The following is an 11752-nucleotide window of genomic DNA, read 5'->3' on the forward strand; positions in this document are numbered from 1 at the left end:
CTTTCTTTTTAACAATTCCCCATTGAAAGAGCATGCACCTGGAACTATGGAAACATGTTTAAACCATGGCTTTGCTACTTGTCTTTCATTAAATTCACTGAACAACGTACCCTTCTGAGACTTGGGATTTTATCTCCAAACTAGAGAAAAGCTAGGAATATATTTTGGAGGTACTGGCTAGAAGTACTGTATATGAAATATCATAAGAGAATTTTTTTTTCATTTTATTTATTTTTTCAGTGTAACAGTATTCATTCTTTTTGCACAACACCCAGTGCTCCATGCAAAACGTGCCCTCCCCATTACCCACCACCTGTTCCCCCAACCTCCCACCCCTGACCCTTCAAAACCCTCAGGTTGCCCCAACCTCCCACCCCTGACCCTTCAAAACCCTCAGGTTGTTTTTCAGAGTACATAGTCTCTTATGGTTCGCCTCCCCTCCCCAATGTCCATTGATGTTATAAATGATTATAAAAATTAACAATCAAGGGTGAATGTATAGAGGTGCCTTGAAGATTGAACCCTTATAAAGCAAAACTGTTTGGCTTGTATTAAGAAACTTTATTTTGGGGCACCCGAGTGGCTGGGTTGGCTAAGCAACTGCTTCAGCTCAGGTCATGATCCTGGAGTCCCGGGATCAAGTCCCAAATCGGGCGCCCTGCTCAGCTCCCAGTCTGCTTCTCCCTCTGATCTCTCCCCTCTCATGCTCTCTCTCTCTCTCTCTCTCTCTCTCAAATCAACAAAATCTTAAAAAAAAGAAAAAGAAAAAGAAAAATAAACTCTATCTTAATAGCTGTAGGAATATCCATGCCAGATAATTTTACCCATGTTAATCATACTATCTTATGAGCAGCTATTTGGAATAAGAATCAGGAAAAAGAGCAAATCACCAAATACAGCTCATCTCCTCACAGGATGTACCCCTCACAAGAATCTGTGTTTATTCACTATCCAGTGCCTTCAGGGAGCTTGCTTTTTATGCTGTGTTCAGAACTTATCATTGCTATCTGCAAGGTCTATCTGACACGACCTTACTCAGCCTTTATTGGGGGTAGAAGTTCTACCAATCTCTTCTTAAAACACAAATGTGATCATTCTTCAAAGACACATCATTCTCAGAATAAAGCTCAAATTATTAGATTTGCCTGATTCTTAATAATTCTAAGACAGCAGACGTTTCTGCTTTCCCCCCTGAATTTCTCAACATGATTCATTTATGCTGACCTTCATCTTGTAAACTCCTTTTGTCTCTCTAAGGCTTTCATTTATGTAGTTCTAGTTACAAGAATGCCTTCTCCTTTCTTCACCTAACTGCTTTGCTGAAATGTGTTTTCCTCAGAAAAGTCAACATTATTCTCCCACTCAAAATTAGGATCCACTCAAAATTTCCTCACCGCACTTTGCAATTTTTCCTCAGTCTTGTATGGTTACTTAGGTAATCCCTTATATTTACAAGTTCAGGTATTTCAGGTTAATCATTGCAAGGAATAGACTTATTATATGTAGTTGTTCTCACATAGTGAAAGCATAATAAATATTTGTAAAACGAATGAATGAATGATTAAATCTTAAATGAGACTGTAAGGGCCTATTTAGCCAGAGCGACTCCATCTTGGTTAAAAGCCATTTTGTTGTTTGTGCAGTAAAACTTAAACTGACCCTGCCCCCTCCCCAAGAGGAACTTACTTAGAAGCAAGTCTGGGAAACCAGTAAAATATGGTCAGCCAGTTCCTAATAACACAGCCCAGAAGACAAGGCCAGGTCGGCCAGTACCTGATAACAGCCCAGAATACAAGGACCAGTCAGGCCAGGTGGAGACATCCAATCAGTAAAAAGCACACATACTATCTCCCTAACCATCAAAGAATGTAAACCCCACCTTTTGGGCGCCAAACTTGAGCACCAATTCTGACCAGAGTAATAGGCTAATTCAAACAGCTACTATAGGGTAAATTGTAATTCAATTGGCCACCTGCATGTGGCTTAACATGACTATGCAACTTTCTGTGTATGTTACAATCTCATTGGCCACCTATGTGTGGCCATGCTTTTGCTCTATAAAAGTTAGTCTGTGAGACTGGAAGGGGTCGCTCTTTTCGGAGGTGGCCCTGACCCATCAGTCAGTCAATTCTTGAGTCTATAAGCTGGGGGTGGTGGCTCTCTTCGCAGGCAGCCCTGGCCAGTCAGTCCGACTTCTAATGCTTGGCATGGAATAGAGCTTTGCATAACTTCTACCTTGTCTCAGTCTCGTTCCCCTAGCCGATCAGCCTAACTTCTAATACTTGTCATAAAATAAAGCTTTACATAACCTTCACCTTGTCTCAGTCTCATTCCTATGATAACGGACCTAATAGAGACCACATGATTTTACCTCACGTGCTTGTTTATTTGATCATAAGGTATGGTTTGGTTTTCCACTCTCAACATTAACGCACTTCAAGAACTTTGAATAAAGTGACTTATCAAGGCTATCCTTCTGGCTACCTTTCCCCTGAAAGTGATTGAAAAAAAAATAAGGGTTTGGGTTTATTCTATATTCTAACATTTTCACATTCTACTTGTGTGAAAACTTATGACAAAATCAAATAATTATTATTAATGTAATTTAAGTAAAATAAGGTTGGTTTAATTAACTTTATCAGTAAATTTGGGGGAATAAGATGACTTTTATTTCAGTATCACATTTTTTTAAAAGTTACCAAATTTTCAAGTATGGTACAGGAAATTAATTTTAAATTCATTAACTCTACTTCAGACTGAGATTTATCAAAAATAAATGAAAATATAGTAATGTAAATAATATATTACCTTGTTATAAACTTGTAAAACACTGATAGAATTTTGTTTTCAGATTAATTTGTTTATTAATTGGTCTTTATATGTATTTCCTACAAAGTAGCATAGATCTTAGCAACAGCTTCTCTGTGTATCAACATACAGTATATATAAAATATATAAACTGAATTCTCCATCCCATTCTTTGATAAAGCCATTCTCCTAGACCTGTCCGTTATGGGAATTGGGAGTATCACGTAAGAGTCCCCTGATCCTATAGTACCCTGCGCTTCAATCTCTCATTAAAATTCTCCATTTCCTTCTATTAAGTCCCTGTTCTGACTCCTTTCCTCGCAGAGTGAGTTCTACTTGAGGATAAGAAAGGACCTTTATTTCACTTATGTTAAAATCTAATACTTTCTTGGTTTTATAGGGAAAATGATATAAGAGGATGAGAGTAATAAAAAGGTTTACAGGAGTTAAAATACCCTCCAGACATCTATGAAACCATGAGACTGGAGGCTTTACTGAATGTTGGGTAAGAAGAAAACACAAAACTCCAAGAGCAATTTGTCAGGCAACCAGGGAAACACTAAAGCAAATTATAGTTCTTTAATGATGTGAGATGATATGAAATCTAACAATGGATGGACTCTATTGCAACACTCCACTCTGCTTATTGACTTTCCTTACTGATACTGTGAGGAAGTACACACCAATCTGCTGTGGAAGTAGGTGCTCACTACAAACGAATAAAAGACAAATTTTGTGTTTTAAGCCAGATGATATCCATGATTATGACAGAAATTATCTAGAAGACATGGAAGTCAGCAGAACAAGTTTCCTTACTTGTTTCCAGATGGAATACTTTGGAAGAGAAAGTCTAAGATAAATGTAAAGGCAGAAATTAAGAGCTGCTAGAGGGGAATTTGGGAAAGATGACGTTGACGGCAGACACAAGCATTTTTTTTTTCCAAACTGGATTTTTACATAACAAAAAGAGCAAAACCCAAAACTCCTGTACAACATTTACAACATAACTAAGTGAAAAATTATTCCAACACCCCCAAAATATGAGCAGATGTTGATAAACTGTCAACCATACAAGCTGTGCATGGTATCAACATCTGTGGACTAAAGAAGAAAACATACAGACAGACACTGGTGCACTTGAGAAATGGAAAATACTAGTATAGCCAAGAGATACTTACTAAAAATCAGGTGAAAACGAGGGGGTTTTACCTTCCCCACTGCCAGGTGAATGCAAGAGGACCACATAAGAATGCAGGGAGCTAGAGACATGTCATGTCTTAGCACTCTTAAAACCAACCCACCAGGCTCCATTCTGTAAAGAAGGGAAGAGGAGATCCAAATCAAAATGGGGTTAAGTAACAGCCCCAGAAAAAGCTGAGGACACAAGCAAAAATATTATTGAAAACTAAGGGGGGAAAGTCTGTGACATCAGAAAAATATCCTGAACCTTGCTCCATTCTAAAAGTTGGAAAACCTAATTTCAAAGAGAAATGAGGAACATAATAGTATCAATGGAAAATCTTAAAGAAAGGTACTAACAGAGAGAGAGTAAAAGAATTACTTCCCTACAAATAATAAAAGTATGCCAGAAAGATGGTCATGCAAAAATGATTTAAAAGATCAACATATTTTCTCAAAGTGAATTAAAACAAGAAAACAGCAAAAAGCATTAAAGTACAACATGAATCAGAATTAGATAAACTAAGAATTAAATGACGAGAAGTAGGTACTAAAGAAAATCATTTTTAAAAATTAAGATGAGAGGGGCGCCTGGGTGGCTCAGTGGGTTAAAGCCTCTGCCTTCCACTCAGGTCATGATCCCAGAGTCCTGGGATTGAGCCCTGAATGGGCTCTCTGCTCTGCAGGGAGCCTGCTTCCTCCTCTCTCTCTGCCTGCCTCTCTGCCTACTTGTGATCTCTGTCTGTCGGATAAATAAATAAAATCTTAAAAAAAAAAAAAATAAGATGAGGGGCACCTGGGTGGCTCAGTGGGTTAAAGCCTCTGCCTTCAGCTCAGGTCATGATCCTAGGGTCCTGGGATGGAGCCCCACATCGGTCTCTCTGCTCAGCAGGGAGCCTGCTTCCTCCTCTCTCTCTGCCTGCTTCTCTGCCTATTTGTGATCTATGTCTGTCAAATAAATAAATAAAATCGTTAAAAAAAAATTAAGATGAACTATGGGGCGCCTAGGTGGCTCAGTGGGTTGAGCCTCTCGCCTTTGGCTCAGGTCATGATCCCAGGGTCCTGGGATCAAGCCCTGCATGGGGCTCTCTGCTCAGCAGGGAGCCTGCTTCCTCCCTCTCTCTGTCTGCCTCTCTGCCCACTTGTGATCTCTGTCTGTCAAATAAATAAATAAAATCTTTAAAAAAAATTAAGATGAACTAAAGTAACACAAGAGCAAATAAGCCTAGCAAAATAAGAGAAATAAAATGAGGAAAAAAGAGGAAAATAAAAAAATTAAAAATAAATTTAGAAGCTCCCAGCAAGTAGATAACACTGGCTGGATAGTCCCTCCTACCTGAAACAAATAACAGAAGCAGAAGAAATACATACAAAACTATGTTTTTCAAAACACTGGAAAACAGGAAAGGACATTCCCAAGAGATGAGAAACGCATGAGATAAGCCCTACAAATGGGCCAGCTTCATGCCTTGAGGGTTTCTAGAATGCAGTACAGAGAAAAACCAGCACAGACAACAGCAGACTCCCACAGCTGAAGAGATGAAATTAAGAATGGCAATGTGCTGCACAGATTTCTATAACTTACTCATCTTGTATTGCATTCCCCCCTCCCTCCATTCCCCAGCAACCACCGTTATGTTACCTGACTCTATAAGTTTGACTATCTGACATACCTCACGTAAGAATAACAGGTGTGTACATATATCCATCTCCTCAAAACATATATACTATATATATGTGTCATTTTCTGTATATTAATAATATCTCAATAAAGCTGGAACAAAGGAAAACTTTGCCAATTTATCGAATAAAAAGAGAGAGAGCATCTTAGAATACCAAGGAGGCTGGTCTCACAAAGAGAAATAAAGGTGCACAAAGAGAACCCCTAAAGATGTGTGGTGGGTATGCAGCGGAGTTCTGATCAGCACATGTGGAAATGACCTAAGGCTGGGTAAATAACTACCTGAAAGGATTGGAATCACACAGGAGAACTGGAATGGGGCTCAGGATAGTACCTCTTCCCCCCCGCACTTACCAGTAAACCTCAAAATTCATATGACCCTGAGTATTCATAGTGGTCTTGCCCCAGTATTGAGGAATAGCCTGACTCAATGCTTAACCTTACATCCCATCTAGCATACCCAAAATATGTATGTACCTAATGACAGAGTTTCAAAATGAACCAAACAGAGAAGCAAAAATTGGGCAAACTTAGACAAAAAAAAAAAAAAAAAAAAAAAAGACAAATCAACAATCATACTCAGGGTTTCAACATCCTTCTCATTAGATACTGCATTAAATCAGCAAGATTACAGTAGACCTGGACAGCACCACCAACCAACATGACCTATCAGGCATTTGTAAAACACTCCGCAACAGAAAGCATACTCTTTCAAAGGGCTCACTGGATATTAACCAAGACTAACCATGTTCTGAGCAACAAAGCATGTCTCAATGAGTTTAATAGATTTCATGTATATAAGATATGATGCTTGAGACTAATGGAATTAACTTAAAAATCAGTAAAATAAACCTATCTCAAAATGCCCTAACATGTGGATAGTAAATACACACTTTTAACCAACCAGTGGATGAAAAATCAATCAAGAGAGAAGGATGTTTTTTGAAGTTAATTAAAATAAAAGCACAACCTACCAAAATTTGTGGGATGCCATTACAACACCACTTGGGGTTTCTTATAGCACTAAATAACTTATATTCAACATAGTCCTCAAATCATTTTCAGGAAATCAGTAAAGAAATAGAAGATTTAAACAAATCATCAGCCAAGTTAATCTAATAGACATTTGTAAATACAACACCTGAAAGAAGTACAGAATATACACTCTTTCAAATGCACATGGAACATTTTACCAAGACAGGCCATACTGTGACCCATAAAATATATCCAGATAAATTTAAAATAATTTAAGGCAGATAAACTATGTTTTCTGATCCCAATGGAATTTTATTAAAAATCAGTAACATGTGGTAGGAAAGCAAACTGGGGCAACCACTATGGAAAACAGTATGGAGATTCCTCAAAAAGTTAAAAACAGCACTACCTGTGATCCAGGAATCACACTACTGGTATTTACCCAAAAAATAGAAAGACATTAATTCAAAGGGATACATAAAGCCTTGTATTTATAACAGCATTATTTATAATAGCCAAATTATGGAAGCAGTCCAAGTGTCCATCAATAAATGAGCAAAGAAGATGTGATACACACACATACACACACAAACACACACACAATAAAATATAACTCAGCCATAAAAAAGAATGAAATCTTGCCACTTACAATGAAATGGAAGAGCTAGAAAGTATAATACTGACAAAAAAAGTCAGAGAAAGACAAATACCACAGGATTTCACTCATATGTGGAATTTAAGAAACAAAACAAGCCAAGGGGAAAAAAGGCAAGGGGGAAAAAAGAGACAAACCAAGAAACAGACTCTTAACTATAGAAAAACTGATGGTTCCCGGAGGGGAGGTGGGTTGGGAGATGACGGAAATAGGGGATGGGGATTAAAGAGTACACTTACCATGATGGGAAAAATAAAATAAAATGATAAAATTTTTAAACATCTATGACGACTTCCCCATATGTTTTGGTTAGCCATTTTCCCAAGCACTAATAACAATTTCATGGTCACTTTACTTGTAAAGCACATAACTGGAAATAACCCAAATGTTCATCTACAGACCAATGAATAAAACTGTGGTATATAGTGTAAAATTGGTCAATAACACAAATGAATGAAATACGTGCATGGAAATACAGGGGAATGTCGAAATAATTATGCCGAGTTAAGGAGGCCAAACAGAAAGAGGATGTCGTCTATAACTTCACTGATATAAAATTACAGGAAATACAAAACTAACGCATAATGATAGAAAACAGCAGTTAGCTAGGGAGAGGAGCAGTTTGGGGCAGGAAGAGGTCAAAGAAAGGGAGTACAAAGGGGTTTGAGAAAACTTAGGCAAACTAATGAATATGTTTATTATTTTGATTTCGGTAATGGTTTCATGGGTGTTACAGATGTCAAAACATTTTATCTCAATTTTTGAAGAAATACTATGTTACATCCTTCAATAAGACACATTTTCATATGAGGGATGAACCGTAATGACATATTTAGCCACAAAGTCCTTTTAGATATAAAATATCAAAACTCATCTTCAAAAAAATCTATAAAGAGTTAGCAAAACACAAACCCACTGCAAAACAGTAACACAACACCAAGTGAAACAAAATCTCTAAATTTTAAAAGGTACATATTGTGCATTGTCCTTTAAAAGCAGAAAATCCCACATTAAAATGGAATATCTTGGGGTGCCTGGGTGGCTCTGTCAGTTAAACGTCTGCCTTGGGCTCAGGTCATCATCTCCAGCTCCTGGGATCCAGCCAGGAGGCTGGACTCCCTGCTCAGCGGGAAGTCTGCTTCTCCTTCTCCCTCTCCCAACCCCCACCTGGTCATGATCGTGCAAGCTGTCTCTCAAATAAATAAGTAAATAAATAAATCTTTAAAAAAAGAAAATAAAAATAAAATGGAGTAACATTCAAGTTCAGAGAAAAAATCAGTTTTTGTTCTATAAAGAAAGAATTACCTGTTACATAGTTAGGAACAATGGCAAAGGCAAGGGAAGCAAGGGCAAAAATGAACTATTGGGATTTCATCAAGATCAAAAGCTTTTGCACAGCAAAGGAAACAGTTAACAAAACCAAAAGACAAATGACAGAATGGGAGAAGATATTTGCAAACGACATATCAGATAAAGGGCTAGTATCCAAAATCTATAAGGAACTTAGCAAACTCAACACCCAAAGAACAAACAATCCAATCAAGAAATGGGCAGAGGACATGAACAGACATTTCTGCAAAGAAGACATCCAGATGGCCAACAGACACATGAAAAAGTGCTCCACGTCACTCGGCATCAGGGAAATACAAATCAAAACCACAATGAAATATCACCTCACACCAGTCAGAATGGCTAAAATTAACAAGTCAGGAAATGACAGATGCTGGCGAGGATGCGGAGAAAGGGGAACCCTCCTCCACTGTTGGTGGGAATGCAAGCTGGTGCAACCACTCTGGAAAACAGCATGGAGGTTCCTCAAAATGTTGAAACTAGAACTACCCTATGACCCAGCAATTGCACTACTGGGTATTTACCCTAAAGATACAAACATAGTGATCCGAAGGGGCACGTGTACCCGAATGTTTATAGCAGCAATGTCTACAATAGCCAGACTATGGAAAGAACCTAGATGTCCATCAACAGATGAATGGATAAAGAAGAAGTGGTATATATACACAATGGAATACTATGCAGCCATCAAAAGAAATGAAATCATGCCATTTGCGACGACGTGGATGGAACTAGAGCGTATCATGCTTAGTGAAATAAGTCAATCGGAGAAAGACAACTATCATATGATCTCCCTGATATGAGGACATGGAGAAGCAACATGGGGGGGTAGGGGGATAGGTGAAGAATAAATGAAACAAGATGGGATTGGGAGGGAGACAAACCATAAATGACTCTTAATCTCACAAAACAAACTGGGGTTGCTGGGGGGAGGTGGGATTGGGAGAGGGGGAGGGGGCTATGGACATTGGGGAGGGTAAGTGCTATCGTGAGTGCTGTGAAGTGTGTAAACCTGGCGATTCACAGACCTGTACCCCTGAGGATAAAAATACATTATATGTTTATTAAAAAAAAAAAATTTGGAAGGGGAGGCGAACCATAAAAAACTATGGACTCTGAAAAACAACCTGAGGGTTTTGAAGGGTCAGGGGTGGGAGGTTGGGGGAACAGGTGGTGGGTAATGGGGAGGGCACGTTTTGCATGGAGCACTGGGTGTTGTGCAAAAAGAATGAATACTGTTACGCTGAAAAAATAAATAAAATGGAAAAAAAATAAAAAAAAATAAAAGGCCAGTGCGTTAATCCAAAATATTCACTAAAACATTGAAAATTTATCTAATTAAAACATTATGTGTGATCAAAATGATCTTACAGTAGATTGTGCTTTATTTTATCTTAGTTGCAAGTGCTTAAGGAAATTTAATTGTGGGAACTGGTACATGAAAGAAAGCATTACAGAAAATCTGAGGAAACTTGGAAGGTGTTAAGAGGATAATGCTACAGATTTAGTTGTTACCTAATTTCACTTGAAATATATGCCTTTCTTTTTCCTTGATAAATGCATACTGAGTAAAAGACATCTGTGCTTCGTAAAATTAAAGCATTATAATACCGACCTTATCTTTTTATTTCAGGATTAATAAAGCAGCATAGTAACTGACACATATGCTACCGGACACCCTGATACTCAAGTAAAAGCAAATGTGTGCAAATACCTAAACATGCATATGACAATCAAGTTGGGTATTAGTAACCAGAAATTGCTTGGTTCTGAACATTACATTATTTTTAGAGGAAAGAAAGGCATTTTCAGGTGTGCTCCAAAAGCAAGTCAGTAGAGTTTCTGACACATCTACCAAGTGGTCAGAAGAGAGGTATGCAAAGGTGAATCACCAGAACTCATTTATTTAATAATTGGTTTTTAAACATGAGATTTTGTAATGAAATGACAGGCAACAAGACAAGCTGAAAAACAAAGTATTAGAATTATGGCAAAATGTAATAGAATATTATGAATGAAGAGCATTGTTCACATTTAAGACTGTGCCAAAAAATACTCTCTTAAACTCCGAAACTATTAACATCCCAAATAAGTGAAAGTTTACATTCTCTATTTAGTTTAACAGACTCTGAACAAATTATTGAGAATAGCACTCTCTTTATAAATGCTCATGTAACTATAAAGGATATTTGGTAAAAACTTTCAAACTCAATGAAGCCATATCCCCAGGCACCTTCTGAAACCACCTAGTTAGGAGTCCAAGAAATAGGTTTGCTTTGGGAAAATAAAAGCAAAGACAAATTCCAATTTCTATTCAGGATAATCCTAGTGACAATTTGCTCATTTCTATTCCAAAGGTTCCATAGGATTAAACAAGTTGGACATCCTAGTTACATATTCAAATACTCTTTTAAATGTTATTTTAGAAAGTGAATTTACAGACAGTAAACACTCCTAAATTAAAGGAAATAAACCAATATTTTAAAATACCTGAAGCTATTGGGTTTGGTTTTGTTTTACTGTTTGTTTCTCCTTTATTATTTCAGAGTGTTCTTTCAATCTATTGTCAATATAGCATTTTAGCAGCATAGTGATTTTATGTTCTATTAAGGAATGATTACTTTTCAAACAAAAAAAAAAAAAAAGGAAGGAAAAAAATTACCTTACAGGAGTTTTACCCTACAACTTCCTACACCCTAAGTCATATTTAACTTACTCCGTCTTGCCTCTGGATGAATAGAGCAGGTCATACTTTAGAGAAAGGAGGGATGTTGGTTTTAACAGATGGCTTTGTGTCATCCCTGATTCATGAGGAACCATGGCAACAGCAAAGACAGAGTGTTGCTTAGCAACTGAAAACAATAATGAAGAGATTTCCAAACTGTATGGAGGCAAAAAAGTACTTTGGAAGAACTTCGGTACTTGGCATACGTGTACACCAAAATTCATTTATGAAACATGCTGAGTACATAATCATAAATCTGGAAAGCATGATGCTTTATAAGAGGAAAAAATATCAAATAAGTGGCTTATTAGACATTTTCTCTAAAACATATTTCTGTATTAATAGCATTTATGACAAAATATAGCAAAACTATGAAATG

Source organism: Meles meles, chromosome 3, assembly GCF_922984935.1.
Source record: "Meles meles chromosome 3, mMelMel3.1 paternal haplotype, whole genome shotgun sequence".
Taxonomy (NCBI): Eukaryota; Metazoa; Chordata; class Mammalia; order Carnivora; family Mustelidae; genus Meles; species Meles meles.